Source organism: Macrobrachium nipponense, chromosome 8, assembly GCF_015104395.2.
Source record: "Macrobrachium nipponense isolate FS-2020 chromosome 8, ASM1510439v2, whole genome shotgun sequence".
In the NCBI taxonomy this organism is placed as follows: domain Eukaryota; kingdom Metazoa; phylum Arthropoda; class Malacostraca; order Decapoda; family Palaemonidae; genus Macrobrachium; species Macrobrachium nipponense.
Genome location: NC_087203.1, coordinates 69,254,922 through 69,271,362, shown reverse-complemented (window position 1 = coordinate 69,271,362; position 16,441 = coordinate 69,254,922). Strand labels below are relative to the sequence as shown.

General features: G+C 49.2%; 1 protein-coding gene across 3 annotated transcripts in view; it reads left to right on the top strand.

Annotated features, from left to right (window-relative positions):
* LOC135222825 (neural-cadherin-like) overlaps positions 1 to 16,441 on the top strand; it is a 399,888-nt gene that overhangs the window by 350,938 nt on the left and 32,509 nt on the right. The gene's annotated exons all lie outside the window — the stretch shown is intronic.

The window sequence follows — 16,441 nt, the reverse complement described above, 5'->3', positions numbered from 1 at the left end:
AGCTTCTGGTGCTAAAATAAATCTTTGCTTCAAAGAGTGTAAAACGTGTTACTTTTACTGAAGCTTTGACATAAATTTAGTCACCTAACCCTAGTATAGAATCACTACTAGTTATAAGAATTTCTCGTCATGAATCTTCTGAAGTACAGTCAAACCTCAGATTTTGTGTGCCCTTGTTTCTGTACAATTCGGTTTTCGTAGACTTTTTCCAACAAAATTTTAACTCTGGGTTTCGTACATATCATCGAATTTCGTATACCCGGAAACGCTTGTAAGGACAACGCTTATTCATAATTTTCTCTGTACATAATTCATCATTCGCGTTGTTCTCACTTCCCCCTGAGAAAGCATTCAGCGGGCTTTCCGTCAGTGTATAAAGCTTATATAACCACATATTGTGTACTTTTATATTTTGTATTTTATGTCTCTCAAGAAACACAAATCGGGTCTCGCCGGCCCACTTTTCTCTCTCGCGGGTCGGTGACCACATTTCCGTCCGCATGCTGTATATTTATATTTCCCTTGACTGTAATAAAAATCAGTACACTTCTACCTGCCTCTTTGTCAACCTCTTACAACTGGTGACCTCCCTGGTTTTGGACGGTGACCCAAGCGTTTTGGCTCAGCCATTAAGGGACTCACTACCGCCGCTCACCTTCAGAGATCTTTAACGGACTCATACGGCGCCTCAGTATAGATCTCTGAAAGCTCCTACCGTGGAAAAAACCAACGCCTCTAACGGACTAAATACGGCATACCTGCCCAAGGTGTGTTCAGGCGTTTCCTCAAACGGTTTGGCCCGCCATTCACGACTCTGTCGACCGTTTTTTTGTGGAGAGAGGACAATGGGCGCAAACAGTACCTCGCGGGAAACCTCGCGGGAAACCCGGGCCTCCCCCGCCCCAGCGACGGACTCTGACACAGCGGCCGCTCAAGCTGTCAAATTGCCCCCCTTCACAACGGCTGACCCGTTTTCCTGGTTCTTCCGAGCCGAAGGGCAATTCCGGATCGCGGGGCTCACAAACAAAGTGCTGCAGGCTGACCTCGTCGCAGCGGCTCTCCCGACAGAGGTGCTCGGCCGAATATCTAACTGGCTGACCGGTCGAGCACGAATCGGACTTGTCACGCTCGACGAGATAAAAGAAAGGCTCTTGACAGCCTATTCCGTGCCTATCGCTGAAAGGGCCGCCCGCGCCCCTCGACTTAGTCGCGAACCCCATGCGCGGCGCCGACACCCAAGATGCCTGGGACACTGTGATGGGCCTCGTCCGTCTGCCCGAAATAGGCCCCGACGGAAAAAAGGTAGAGATCAGCCTGAGCCGCGAAATATTCCTGCGGCAACTCGAGCCGGACGTCCGAAAGCAGCTGACCGACGCGTACACCCTAGAGGACGACGAACTACTAGGAAAAGGCAAAGAAGCTGACGTTGTCAAACAATGCCGTGAAGCTCGCCGCCCCCCCCCCGATCCTCCGTGTGCCTGGCCGCAGAGAAGGAAGAAGACGACGACGACCCAACGCAAGAGATTGGCGCCGTATCCCAAGGGAAGTCCTCCCACACGCAGCGAGGTGAAAACTCCTGGTGCCGCTTCCACCGGAGGTTCGGGAGATTCGCCAGGAGGTGCGAAAGCCCTTGCACCTTCCAACAGTCAAAAAACGACGACGGCAAACAAAACCAAGGCCGCCCGTGGCAACGGCCGCGTCGGAACCACACACCGTAGGGTTTCTACGTCCGCGACGCGATCTCCGGCCGGAGGATGTTGGTAGATACGGGGGGCGGAATGCACTCGATATTCCCGCCGTCAGGAAAAGACCGTAGCCGCGAGCCCGACAAAACAACCTCCCTCGTCGCCGCAAACGGGACCCCCATCCGTTCCTACGGCACGAAGCCCCTCGAGATATCCATCTTGGGGCGAAACTCTACGTCTGGGAATTCACAATCGCGGACGTCAGGATCCCGCTACTGGGGGCAGATTTCCTGGCGCAGAACGGCCCTCCTGGTGGACGTGGGCCGCAAACGCCTCCTCGACACGGGGACATGCCTTTCCCTTCCACTAGCAGCAGGCCCGGGCGCCCCTACAATTTGTACCATCGCCCCCCACAAATACGGCAACCTCCTGCAGGAGTTCCCCGAAGTCTTCAAGCCGGAACTTCGTCAGGCGGCAGGGACGCCGCCCAAGCACGGGATATTCCACCACATAGCCACCACAGGCCCCCCGACACACGCGAAGTTCCGACGACTCCCTCCAGGCCGCCTCCAGGAGGCGAAGCAGGCGTTCTCGGAGATGGAACGGATGGGCATCTGCAAGAAAGCATCGAGCCCTTGGGCGTCGCCCCTGCACATGGTACAGAAACCTGACGGCACCTGGAGGCCCTGCGGAGGACTACAGAAGACTCAACCTCGTTACAATCCCCGACCAATACCCCTTGCCAAACATGCAGGATTTGACAGGGCCCTTCATCGGGGCGAAGGTCTTCACAAAAATGGACCTCTTAAAATCCTATTTCCAGGTTCCAGTGCACCCCGAGGATGTCCCCAGACTGCCATCATCACGCCTTTTGGCTCCTTCGTGTTCCATTACTCAACCTTCGGCCTGAGGAATGCAGGGGCCACCTTCCAGCGCCTGATGGACAGCATCCTGGGGGACCTGCCCTTCTGCGTCTGCTACGTCGACGATATCTTGATTTTTTCCAGGTCCTTGGAGGAGCACCTACATCACGTCCGAGCGGTCCATGAAGCGCCTGCAGGAAAACGGGCTGGTCGTCCGTTTCGACAAATGCACCTTCGGCGCCGAGAAGGTGGACTTCCTCGGACACGAGATCTCCGCGACGGGCGTGCGCCCCATGGCCTCGAAGGTATGCGTGGTGCAGAAGTTCCCAACACCAACCACGGTCAAGTCCCTGCAGGAGTTCATCGGAATGGTCAATTACTACCGCCGATTCATCCCCTCCGCCGCCCGCACCATGTCTCCTCTAACACAGGTCCTGAAAGGGAACCAAAGGCCCTAACGTGGGAGGCGAACAAGAGAAGGCTTTCAACGAGACGAAGAGGGCCCTCGCCAGAGCGGCGACATTATGCCACCAAGACCCTGCTGCACCTTTACGCCTCACACCGACGCCAGCAACGTCGCCTGCGGGGCTGTCCTCGAGCAGGTGGGTCCAGGGCGAGCCCCAGCCACTCGCCTTCTACAGCAAAAAACTATCAGCCGCCGAGACGAGGTACAGCACGTTCGACCGCGAACTCCTGGCAGTGTACCAAGCAGTGCGACATTTCCGCTACCTCCCTCGAGGGCTCCCCCTTTACGATCAGGACGGACCACCTCCCTTTGGTACACGCCTTCACCAAGGCGGGCGACGCTTGGTCAGCGAGACAACAGAGGCACCTAGCAGCCATCGCAGAGTTCGGTTGCACCATCCAGTACGTGCCTGGCGAGAAGAACCCCGTGGCAGACTCCCTATCGAGGATAGAAATCAACGCGGTGCGTCTCGGGGTCGACTACGAAGACCTCGCCCGGGAACAGGCTGCCGACCCGGAGACTGCCGCATACCGCACTGCTATCACCGCCCTCAAGTGGGAAGATGTGCCTTTCGGACCCGCAGGCATGACGCTCCTCTGTGACATCAGCACGGCCGCCCGCGCCCGCTGATCCCAGCCTCCCGAAGGAAAGCCGTGTTCGACGTCATACACGGACTCTCGCACCCCTCGGGCCGGACGACGGTGCGCCTCCTGACGGAGAAGTTCGTCTGGCATGGAATTCGGAAGGACTCCCTCGAGTGGGCCAGGACCTGCGTGCCTTGCCAAACTAGCAAAATCAGTCGGCACACGGAATCAGGCGTGGGGAAATTTCCGCAGCCGAAACGAAGATTCGGCCACATCCACATAGACGTCGTTGGCCCCCTGCCCCCGTCGGTAAGGCGCCAGGTACCTCCTGACGGTAATCGATCGCTCCACCAGATGGCCCGAGGCAACGCCGATGTCGGAGGCGACCACGAAAGCATGTGCCGAAGCACTCCTCGCCAGCTGGATCAGTCGATTCGGAGTGCCAGACGAAATCACGACAGACCGCGGACCAGTTTTCCTGTCGGAGTTGTGGACTGCCCTGGCCCGCCTAATGGGAACGTCGCTACATGCCACCACCGCCTACAACCCAGCAGCTAACGGCATTGTGGAGAGTCCACCGTTCGATCAAGGCTTCCCTGATGGCGCGCTGCACCGACGAAAATTGGAAGAGCCAACTACCGTGGGTCCTCCTCGGTCTCAGGACTGCCCCGCGGGCAAAACGGCGAAGCATCACCCGCGGAGAAGGTATACGGGGAGCCATTAACAGTCCCTGGCGAGTTCTTCCCGACCAATGCCGACGACGCTGACGTCTCCATCGCCAGGCTTCGGGAATCCGCCGGAAGTTCACGCCCTGCGTCAAAACCTTCTCCGACAGAACCAAACGTTTCCTCCCGAAGGCCCTATCATCGTGCAAGCACGTCTTCGTCAGGGACGACGCCCGCCGCCCGCCTCTAACGAGACCCTACCGCGGTCCCTTCCGCGTCCTACGACGCACTGACAAGGCATATCTCTTATCCATCAACGGTCGCGAGGACTGGGTCACAATCGATCGTCTGAAACCAGCCTTCATCATGGACGAGGACCTCGCAGACGCGGATTCCCACAGGGCGCCTCAATCTTCCTCGAAAAAAGCGACTCCTTCGATCGCCAAACCTCCTAGCCGTAGCCGCGGCCGCCCTCGAAAGACGGTCGAACCCCCGCCCAGGATCACCTCAGGGGAGGCATCCCGTCCCCGGAAAACCCCGAGGATCTACCACAACAACTAATATCACGCACCCGAGGGCGCCTCCGCCGTCCAGCTCGCTTCCGCGAGGTGACTACCCGAAGTACAAAGAAGTCAGCCAACAATCATACCTAATTATTGTCTTAGGGGGGGAGTATTTGTAAGGACAACGCTTATTCATAATTTTCTCTGTACATAATTCATCATTCGCGTTGTTCTCACTTCCCCCTGAGAAGCATTCAGCGGGCTTTCCGTCAGTGTATAAAGCTTATATAACCACATATTGTGTACTTTTATATTTGTATTTTATGTCTCTCAAGAAACACAAATCGGGTCTCGCCGGCCCACTTTTCTCTCTCGCGGGTCGGTGACCACATTTCCGTCCGCATGCTGTATATTTATATTTCCCTTGACTGTAATAAAAATCAGTACACTTCTACCTGCCTCTTTGTCAACCTCTTACACGCTCCTTCCAGGGCCCACCTCATGAATAGGCCCCGTACCGAGTGCCCAAACAAAGCATCCCGTGTTCTCTCGTGACCCATTCTGCTATTGTGTTCATTGTTTTTTGTACTTTTTTATTTTTTTTTTTATTTGAGTGCAACTGCTAAATAAGCCATCATGGGGCCAAAGAAAGTTCCAAGTGCCAGCCCTTCTGTAAAAAAGGTGAGAAACACTATAGAATTTAAAGAACTCATAGCAAAGTGCTGGAGGATGTTGCATGCCGATCTTGGTAAGAAATTTCCTATAAAAAGTGCTGCCGTTAGTGAATTTAAAGCCAGCATACGCTGATTTGAGAAATTCAGAAAGCGAATGGGAATACATAATGTGCCTGCTTCAGTGATTAAGGACATTTTTGCAAAGTGGAGTGATGTTGTGGCAGAATCACTAGCAAGCAAAAAAGCAAGCAAATCTCCCCACAGTTACTTTAGTTGTTCCGACTATCTATGTTCCCCAAGCCAAACTTTCCCCTTTACAATACTATTTACCGACAGGACAATTGGTTCACCAACACACATGTATTCACCAGATATGACTGTCTTCAAGGTGAGAATTTGTGCTGCCTGCTGGGTACGGCTGTTGAGACGCAACAACCACTGTAAATCACAACACAAAATAACCCAACAAGTACTACAACCACACAACAACTCAACAACACAACAAATCACTGCACAGAAGAATACTAACATCAAAACAACAACACTACAAGTCCATACACAACTACTTACAAATAACACCAAGAAACCACAACTCGCCGACAACGCTCAACAACTCACAGCTACAACAACTCACAACACCACATGATTTCACAAGGTCTACAACCTTCCAGTGCACAAGCACAACAAACTTCAGTAATACAGGCACAACAAACTGCTTACATACAATATGACCAGCAAATCAAACAACTTCAGAAAACACACACTAAAACTAACCATCCAATGCCAAGACCACTCTCTCAGAAAACCGACTGTCCATCACAGACTCTGATTATAGACTGACTGACTGACTTGGCAACCGCACCAGCAGACAACCCAAAACAATCGCCCAACAAGCAAACCACCGCTAACTATCCATCCACCACCTACGTTCTTTCTCTCTCTCTCTCTACAACTCACTCACTCACTCTTCAGAAAAACACACGCACTTACATACTACCATACAGCAACACCAAACATGAACACAACACATCAAACACACGAAAATATTTAAACTCTCAATTATTCCCGACAACTACAAACAATCCAACGATGCTCTCTCTCTCTCTCTCTCTCTCTCTCTCTCTCCTCTCTCTCTCTCTCTCTCTCATGCCCTTGAAGATGTTGTCAAATGTGTGTGAGATGCTGCCACATAGATCCATGCAGGAAATGGAATGAAGGGTTGACAAATTAAACCTGTAGATTCTTTAAAATCTTGTAATGAAGATAAACGGACATCAAGACGACAGCAGCGGGAAGCAGGTCCGCGCATGTCACTACAATGACCATTGGACAGTGACTGATTATGCACACGTCGGGAAAAAAGCAGTGTTGACACATCTAATTACAATGTTGCCACGATGCATAATGAAATAGTGGTCTCAAGTATGTGCAATGGGAAATATAAATGGAAACATAAATATCATTCTTCTACAAAATAATAATAAAGCAAATGTACATTAATGTTCATAAACTGTACGTAATGTAAGTAATATACAGCATAACATTAGATATCTATACACCTCCCTCCCACTTTACGCTCGTAGCAGTGTCTCGAGCGGAACATTAATTCTTCTGAGCTAGTCTGAGCTAGTCGAGGTGAATGGCGAGGGACATTGGAGGGTTCGAATGATGGCTCTCTTTCCTGGCCAGAGCAAGGGGACACAGGGACTTGGGGAGAGGTGTCATCACTCATGTTAGCCACTGGGTGTAAATGCCTTCGGTTTTGAAACCATACACGACCACTTGGAAGGCGTACTTCGTACTTTCTTGACATTCCGGGGCCCATCACGATGCCGACCTTGTCCCATCGAAGCGTCGTTGCATCCTGTATCCTAACTCGTTGGCTGATGGTGAGCTTGGGTAGAGGGCGGGCATGAGAATTGTAAAGGCTCATGGCCTGGTCAGTTTGGGCAGCAGTGCGACGGTCGTAATCTTCAGTCTTATTTTGCCACTCCTCTGTTAATGATCTGGGATGGGCCAGAACACAAGTGCGGAGAGGATGGCCATAGAGAATCTGCGCAGGGGAGCGTCCAGCGGGGTTCGGTATATTCCGAAGCTCCAGCAGTCCTCTATCAAAGACTTCACAATCTATGTTCCGGATGGGGCAGTCTTGATGATAAGGTGTTTAACAGCTTTCACTGCAGCTTCTGCATGTCCATTAGCCTGAGGGTAATGTGGAGAAGTGATGATGTGATGAACTCCCCAGCGGTTGGCAAATTGCTTGAAGTCGTGGCTGGAAAATGGGGGTCCTCCATCAATTCATAAGCGGAGTGGAACACCAACCTCACGGAAGAAAACACAGAACATTCTTGTAACTCTGGCTGCAGTTGTGTCACGTCCACAGGGAACAACCGCAGGCCAGCCTGAAAGTCTATTGGCAATAACAAGGAAGGATTTCCCTGCCACGTGGAAAAAGTCAGCTGACACACTTTCGAAGGGCCGGGATGGATGGTCGTCACACATGTAAGGTTATTGTTGCTGACTAGGGAGAAGCTGTTGGCAGGCCTCACAGCTTTCTACTTTACTCTTGATATCTGCATTGATGCCTGGCCAGAATACTGTCTGCCTTGCACGACGTCGAGTAGCTTCAATCCCTCGGTGGCTGTCGTGGAGTTGATCCAAGGTGTGTCTACGGAGGGCTGCAGGGATGACGATCCAGGGTCCATACAATACTAACTCTCCATCCGCGTAAAGGTTGTCCCGCAGCTTCCAATACGGGAGGGCGGAAGCGTGGAGATTGTAGCGGTTGGTAGGAAAGCCGTTGGAGACGTATTGAACAAGATGGCTGTAATCTTGATCCTGAGATGCAGCTGTGCGGATTTCTTGTAGAGACTTGTCTTCTTCGATGATGGGTCCTGTTGCATGGTCGTCGGTGGAAGTGGCGGTGCTGGCAACGATACGCCTGACATGTGCAGTCGAAGTAGTGCACTCCTCTTCATCTTCAGGTGTGGGGCGACTGGTTGGGGAGCGAGACAGGGTGTCTGGTATGCAAAGTTGTTTCCCTGCGCACCATACTGCAGTGAAGATGTAGGGGGCCACTTTCATCTTGAGGCGTTGAAGGTGTGGATTCTCAATAGCATCCAAAGTGTAGTGATTGAGAATCGGTATCAAGGGGCGATGGTCAGTCATTAAGGTGAAATGTTGAAGTCCAGACAAGTATAGGCAGCACTTAGCTACAGCCCAAGTGACTGCAAGTAGCTCCAGTTCTATGGTGGCGTAGCGAGTCTCTGTATCCGTAAGGAAACGAGAGCCACACTGGACGAGACGCATCTGACCTCAGCCGTTATCTTGAAGTAGGGCATAGCCGAGACTGTATAGGCGTGAGACATCTGTTTGTAGAACCACAGGCGAGGCAGGATTGAAGGGTGCTAGGACAGGTGGTGACGTCAGAGCTATCTCAACTTTCTTAAATGCTCGCTCATGGTCGGGCGTCCAGACGAATGGGCGTTTGGGGCTCATAAGTGGGGGTAGGGGCTGTGCTGCTGCTGCGATGTCTGGAGTGAAGTCGGCAAGTTGATTGACGAGACCCATAAACGACCTGACATCTGTGACATTGGATGGTGTAGGGAAGTCACGTATAGCTGATACCTTGTCAGGGTCTGCTGCAATACCATCGGATGATAAGACATAACCGCAAAAGTTGACTTTAGGGGCGGCTACAGTGAACTTCTCCTTTTTTGTACATGCAACTTCCCTGGCAGATATATACTTAGCTTATGTCTCTGACGTCCGACAGAAATTCGAATTTCGCGACACACGCTGCAGGTAGTCAGGTGATCTACCCCCTGCCGCTGGGTGGCAGGAATAGGAACCATTCCCGTTCTAGAACCAGATTTTCTCTGTCGCGGTAGTTGTCAACATATGTTGTTGCTACCTCCTGACTTGATTTTTGTTTTTCATCGCCATCGATCTTCTGGGCTGTCTTTTGCAGGGAAGTACTGGGTCTTTGGTTCGGCATACGCCTTTTTATTAACTTTTTAATGAATTTGGCTTCGAAAATTTCGAAGAATATATAGACGTGTAACTACCGAAATTTTTCATTTTTCGGTAGACCATCACATAGTTTGCAAGAAAGGGAAATATTAATATTTATTCATTAATACGTGTAATAAGTGTTAGAACTGATTGAGGAAATATACTGACTTCCTACTTTAGGGAGGGAGTCAGTAAAGCATGTAACTAGATACGTTTCTTTTAAAAGTTTTTTGGAAACTCGTACTAACGAGCAATTAGAGTATTAACAGTACTAGTAGTGTTGCATCCTCATCACCTTCTTACTTCGCAGAAACTTCAAATTCATAATTGCAATTTGAAGACAAGGATTGTGGCTCAAAATGCGAGCTATTAAAAGGTAAGAAGTGATTACTAGTGTTTCCCCATGGCAGCGGAGGGTGCGTCTGATCGGCTCTGTCTCGCTCTCAGGCCTAGACCTCTTTCAAGCTCCCAAGCCCAGGGGAGAAGGAATGTCGAAAGCCGTAAGGAGGTTTCAGAGAATCCCCACCGGTCAGGCGTCCCCTCAGCAGGTTCTGTAGAGCGTCCCAGACTGCCAAGGATAGCCATTGAAAAGGCATCCTTAAAAAAGTGCGTCTCTTCATCTTACATCCGAAAAGACGAAGAATGTATATGTTTTGATTATCTAGCGCGTTCTCTGAAAACTAAGAGAACACTGAGCAAGAGCCAGCCAGGAACTTAGGAAGCCGCGTTCCAGCAAGCTAGTGTGAGCCACGTTCCAACAGCCAGCAGCGAGCCGCGTTCCAGAAAACAGACTAGCGCGATCTAGCAACTGAGCGCGAGCCGCGTTCTAGAAAATTTTTCTTGGCGAAAGGCGTCTTCAAAGAGACGAAGCGCCAGCCTGGCACAAATTGCGCCAGAAAAACAGACGGCTAGAGCAAGGAGCCTATAGTACAATGGCAATCAGAACGATCCTTCCATTGAACGTTTCCGGGCAAGAGGCTCTTTCTAAAAGGGGTCTAGTAGGCGCTCGGAACTATCAGGGCGCACGGGACCTTCCACGCAAGCAGAACGTTCCAGGAGCGAGTTTCCTTTCTGCGTGCAGAACATTCCAGGCGCGCGGAACTATCCAGGCGCTAGGCGCAAGGAGCCAGGCGCCAGAATATTCCAAATCTTCTTATGAGAGAGAGGTCAGTCGCGAGGCTCCTCTTTGAGTTTTAACTTGAGCAACTTTCCCCTGGCAAAGGTGCAAGATGGCGCACAGGCGGCCGTCGCGTTTGTCAGAAGGATTCTGATACTAAGAGAAGCCATTTTTTCATTATTCAGAAGACTCCTGTGTTGGCAGTTCCTCTCAATGCGGACTCTCCTTCATTCATGCTCTTCCTCGTTATGAAGAGGCAAGAGCTTTGGGAGTTTTTCTCATAAGAATCTCATCGACGTTTGGGTATGATGGCAGATAGGAAATATCTACTTCCTTCCGTAAACCCTACAGATTGAACAGGAATTCTGTCTCTTCCGCGATTTTATCGAGAAATCACGAAGATTTAAAGAGTTTCTGGATTAACTTCCTTCCTTAAGGAGATATATACACTCTTTCTATCGTTCTATTAACGAAAAGACGAAGACAGTAAAAATTTTTCCTTTCTCTATCTGCCTCGGCAGGGAAAGAAGGTAGTAGAGTATCTGCTGTATGAGAATACGATACGGCAAATCACACATACCGTAGTTACTTCTTTGCAGAGCAACTCAATTACCAGTATCCTTCCAGGAATTTCCTAGGAAGGACTATGCTTAAAGGGATTGTTAAGACAACACCTACTTAGCTTCTAGATTTATCGAAGTCTTGTTTCGCTTAAATATGCATTAATAAGAACTTCCTGAAGTTCGATAATAATTTTTATAAGATTCCTTTATTTAATGGAGTAGCTGGCAATCTGGAAGAGTAAGGCCAGACGGCTACGGAGACTGCTATCAGCGCCTTAGAGACCAACGCAGTAACATGTAGGTGCGGTCATGAGTGGTTGGTTACATGTCTCTCTCCTGCGGGATGGAATAACTAACCGTGTCTCTCCCCTACAATCGCGGTTTTAGCCTCGGATTGAGGGATAGTTAAGCAAACATAAATAAAATATTGTCTGCCTTTTGCTAAGAAGCTTTCAATAAGAAAGATATTACAACATTTCAATGCTGTTTACCGTAGGTAACATTATTAAAGGATTCTAACGCAGCGGAACTCTATATTATATGATGCTCTCATGCTTACGAAAGCATGGCTTATTAGAGTACATGCTTAGTGAAGATGAATGTAGTAGAAGAGAATTCACTTTAAGACTACGGTATGGTCAAGTCTTATGCACATACCGAGGTTAACTACAGAATTCTAGTATCCTTACAAAGGTTTCCTAGATTAATGCTGTTTACCACAATGTTGACAGTATTATAAAGGATTCTAATACGGCAGAGCACGATATAATATAATTCTCTCATCCTTTCGAGAAACGCACACAACCTTTTTAGAATCGGATATTGCTCAAGAGAAGATGGTGAGTTGGATGGGAAACATTCTCTTAGTGGCAGAAGTTGTTTCCCTGAATGGACTATACTACGTATATAAAAGTTTTTTCCTACTAAGAACGGAATTAACACGTGAAGGATGTCGGGTACCATAAAGGCACAGATGTTCTGGCACATAACCTAAAAAGAACTAGAAGGAAGCGCCAGCCTGGCGCAAAGCGTCAGAAGCACCAGCCTGGCGCAAATTGCGCCAGAAGTGTCAGCCTGGCACAATGCGCCAGAAGCACCATCCAAGATATTTTCTCGTTTTAGCGAGTTATTAACCTATGCGAGTCCAGTAGTGGTTGGTTTGGTGTTTGCTTCTCACCTCGGTGGTCGCGGGTTCGATTCTCGGCCATTTCATTGAGGAGTGAGAGATGTGGATTTCTGGTGATAGAAGTTCACTCTCGACGTGGTTCGGAAGTCACGTAAAAACACCATACAAACAAACAAACAAACCAGTAGCCTCTTGGAGGCTCAGTAACGGCAAGATTCGTTCCTGATTTCGTTACCCATTTAATCGGTGAAAAGGGGTCGCTTTACAAAGGAATGGATGAAAACTTATTTATTTTCAATCACTTAGGCCAATTCCACGACTCATATCGCAAAAGAGCATCGAGAATCTCTTTTTTGGGAACAGACACGGAACGTAACGATCCTTAAGAGGTTCGATGCAAGATTTTGCATGTCCGTGAGAACCTTCTCGATCGAAGATAATAACTGTTAACGTATGTTCTAACATTTATTGAAAAGAGTTTTGAGAACCTGCGGAAAGTCTTCTTCATAGATCTCTTCGCAAGGTAGAAGACGAACAGGCTTCCTATAGACTGCTTCCTTTTCCTTGAACCAAGAGAGGTAGCAATATACGACATCTTTAATTTAAAGAAGGGGAATAAACTTTAGTCTTTTTTCCCCTAGTTATAAATTCTTAACAGATATTAAGATAAATGGGCGTCAAAGGAAGAGAGGATGAATGCCTCATTTTGGCCTTAGAGAGGTTGGATTCACAGAAGTCCACGTTCTTCTCACAGCATGTTTCGTAAGGCTTTTCCAAGAGTATCTGGATATTCTATCAGAATCTATTATAAATAGACCTGAAAAACCTCTCCACTCTGAGTCTGTCCGCGTGCAGACTGACCAGAAGTGGACATGAATGAGAGGATTTTTCAAGGTAAATGACAATAGTCTTGGCTAAGACATAGAATTGCTGCAGATCGTGCTAGATGGAATGAGGAAACTGTCCTCTTCCGATACCTCTGTGAACCACATAGCGAGGTTCTTTCTTCACTTTCAGAGGGAAGAATCACCTAGGTATATATCTGCTATCAAAGAACACAGTAAATGGCTATACTCTGTCTCTACAAGGGGAAATTAGAGATAACAGAAGATTAAGATCTTCGGGATCTTATACGATACCGCAATACGACAAGAGTAGGATATCATGTACTTCGAATGGGATCTTTTTGTGACCACAGATTCCGTGTTCCGACAAAATGGAACTGCTCCTCATCAAACTTCTTTGAGAAAGTTTATGAAGGAATTCTTTGTTTCTCTTAGCCCTAAACGACCAAGAAGACAAGTGAATTTTTTGTGCATTGGAATCTCGCATCAGATTCAATGGAGACTCGGCAATGGGTTCTTGCCAGCATAGTATGTCTGGCAAAAGAACTAAAACCCTCTTTTCCTGACGCCCAACGCTTTCAGATAGAAGTTTCGTTGCAGGCAGGGTACTTTTACTTTTTCATCTACAGAAGAAGAGATGGTTTAAAACGTTTGCCTACAGAGTTTTCGGGGTGCGATGAGGGCTCGAAATGCTTCCCAGAAGGTATTCAGAAGGATTACAATAAGAGCTAGAGAAATCAGGGTTCCGCCCAATTTCAGCTCGGATCTCCTTCGACTTCCAGACTCCTTCCCTTCCTTCGGGCAAGGATAGGGAAGATTCTGCAACGAGGAACCTCATCAACATGTAAGAAGAGATCTCGTTAGCAAAGGAAGTATTCACGAAGGATCCTCCTCGGAGGAAGACTCTTCTCTCTCGTATTGTTAGATATCCTGTCGTCTACTGGATGTAGCTGACTACAATCACCTCCCCTTGCCAGGGGCCAAAAGCTCAAAGGGGAAGAATTTCTTTCCACCCTTCTCCAGTCTCCTGATAGACTATGTGTTGTTCAGGACTCTCGGACAATGTAGCGCCAGCCAGGCGCCAAATGCCAATACAGGCGAAAAAACGCCAGAGGCGGACAGTTCCAAGGAACTCTGTCATGGTCGGATACTGAGAAGGAGCGGGCCTCCAACCTGGCGGCAAATGCGCCAGAGGCGAACAAATCGGACAGATATAAGAGTGTCCGATGTGGACATCGCCAGAAGACAGCCTATTGACTCTTCCAAGCTCGAAGCTCCAGCAAGTGTGGAGGAGCCAAGCCAGGCGTGAGGCGCCAGCCAGGCTCTAGGAGCCAGCCAGGCTCTAGAAGCCAGCCAGGCTCCATCCAGGTGCCAGGCTCCTTCAAGGCTAGGCTCCAGTCAGGATTGAGGATCCATCCAGGCGCAAGGCTCCTTCCAGTAAAGAGAAACCTAAAGCTCTCTCATGTAAGAGGGCTAGTCCCCATTGATATGATACAGGTAAGCTCTGCCATGTAAGTGGGTCAGCCCCCATTGGCACGATCCGAGAAGGCTCTGTCGTGTAAGCGGGCTAGCCCCATTGACATGATCCAGAAGGGTTTGTAGTCATAGGTCCCTACCTCGCTGAAACTCTTGAGGCATGCAGACTCATAGACAGTAATCATGAAGTCTTCTGCCAAGCTCCAGGCGCAAGGCGCCAGCCAGACGCAAGGCTCCAGCCAGGCGCGAGGCGCTAGCCAGGAGGGAGGAGCCAATCAGGCGCCAGCCAGGCGCAAGGCGCCATCCAGGCGCGAGGCTCCAGCCAGGCTCTAAGCGCCATTCAGGCGCAAGGCTCCAGCCAGGCGCGAGGCGCTAGACAGGCGCTAGGTGCCTGCCAGGCACGAAGCGCTAGCCAGGCTCCAGGCTTCACCCAGAAGAGATCTATATCAAAGAATGACCCTAGGCCTTCTTTGAGACAATGTGATCTCCTAAGCACTTGACAAGTGCATTGATGATTCCTTCAAACACCTGAGAATTAAAAGCGCATGAAGTGCGAGCTTTTCCGAATTCTTGTTCTTTCCTTAACAATATGTCATAAGGACATATTAGCTGTCACATACGGAGATGCAACTCTGTGTTGACTTCCAATATCCGAAGGATGTCAAGATAACCTACGAGAGATCCTTCTCTCTTGGTTGATACGGGTCTGCGGATACATTGCTGGATAGGGAGCCGATACTGATCCTTAACTAGTGAGTTAAATTTTATTTAACATCGTGTTTTTTCTTTGGGTTGTTTGAAAGGAGTTTGGGGATAACTCTTTTCAACTTAAGCACTAACCCTCGTGTTAGGATCAGGTGATCGGGATCGGTGTTGTGCTCCTTAATTATGCCACTAGGCATAGGCATATTGTCATGTAAGAGGCTCTGTCGAGTAAATGGATAAGACCCCATCGACAGACCCACAAGAACTCTTAGCCATAGGTCACATCCTCGCTGAGGCTCTTGAGGGGAAGCAGATTCCTAGGCATTAGCCAATGGAATTCTTCCGCCTGAACAAGTAGGAACCAAGGTTTTATTTATTTATTACCTACAACGTATGTTGTTTACCTGTCTATTCAGTAAATAGTTGTCTCTTACCCACCACCAAGGGTGTCAATCAGCTAAGTATATATCTGCCGGGGAAGTTGCATGTACAAAAATGATATTGTTAGAATACAATAAAGTTTTGTACATACTTACCCGGCAGATATATACGATGAATGGCCCACCCAGCTCCCCTCAGGAGACAGCGGTGGAAGAGAAAATCTGGTTCTAGAACGGGAATGGTTCCTATTTCCTGCACCCAGCGGCAGGGGGGTAGATCACCTGACCTACCTGCAGCTCGTGTGCCGCGAAATTCGAATTTCTGTCGGACTTGTCAGAGACATAAGCTAAGTATATATCTGCGGGTAAGTATGTACAAAACTTTATTGTATTCTAACAATATCATGTTGAGGGTGATGCCATATTGAAGGCACCTGGTCAGCATTTGGTGCACATGTTGTAGGTGGGAAGGGAGATCCTCGTCGAAAAGGAGGATGTCATCTACACCTTCACACAGTTAGGAACACCTTGTAGTGCCATATCTCCACGGAGGCAGCATGCATCACCTGTTGCTGAAAATCCCATCGGGCCACGACAGTGCTAGAATCTTCCATACGGAGTTATAAATGTAGTCCAGTGGCGGTCCTCTTCTGCCAACTCCATTTGCCAATAGCCATGCAGGGCATCCGCTGTGGTGAAGTACTTCGCAGTAGGAGAGATGTTGCGGACGGCATCATGGGGCCGTAGGGTGAAGGGTGTGTAGGGCGGGCTACCG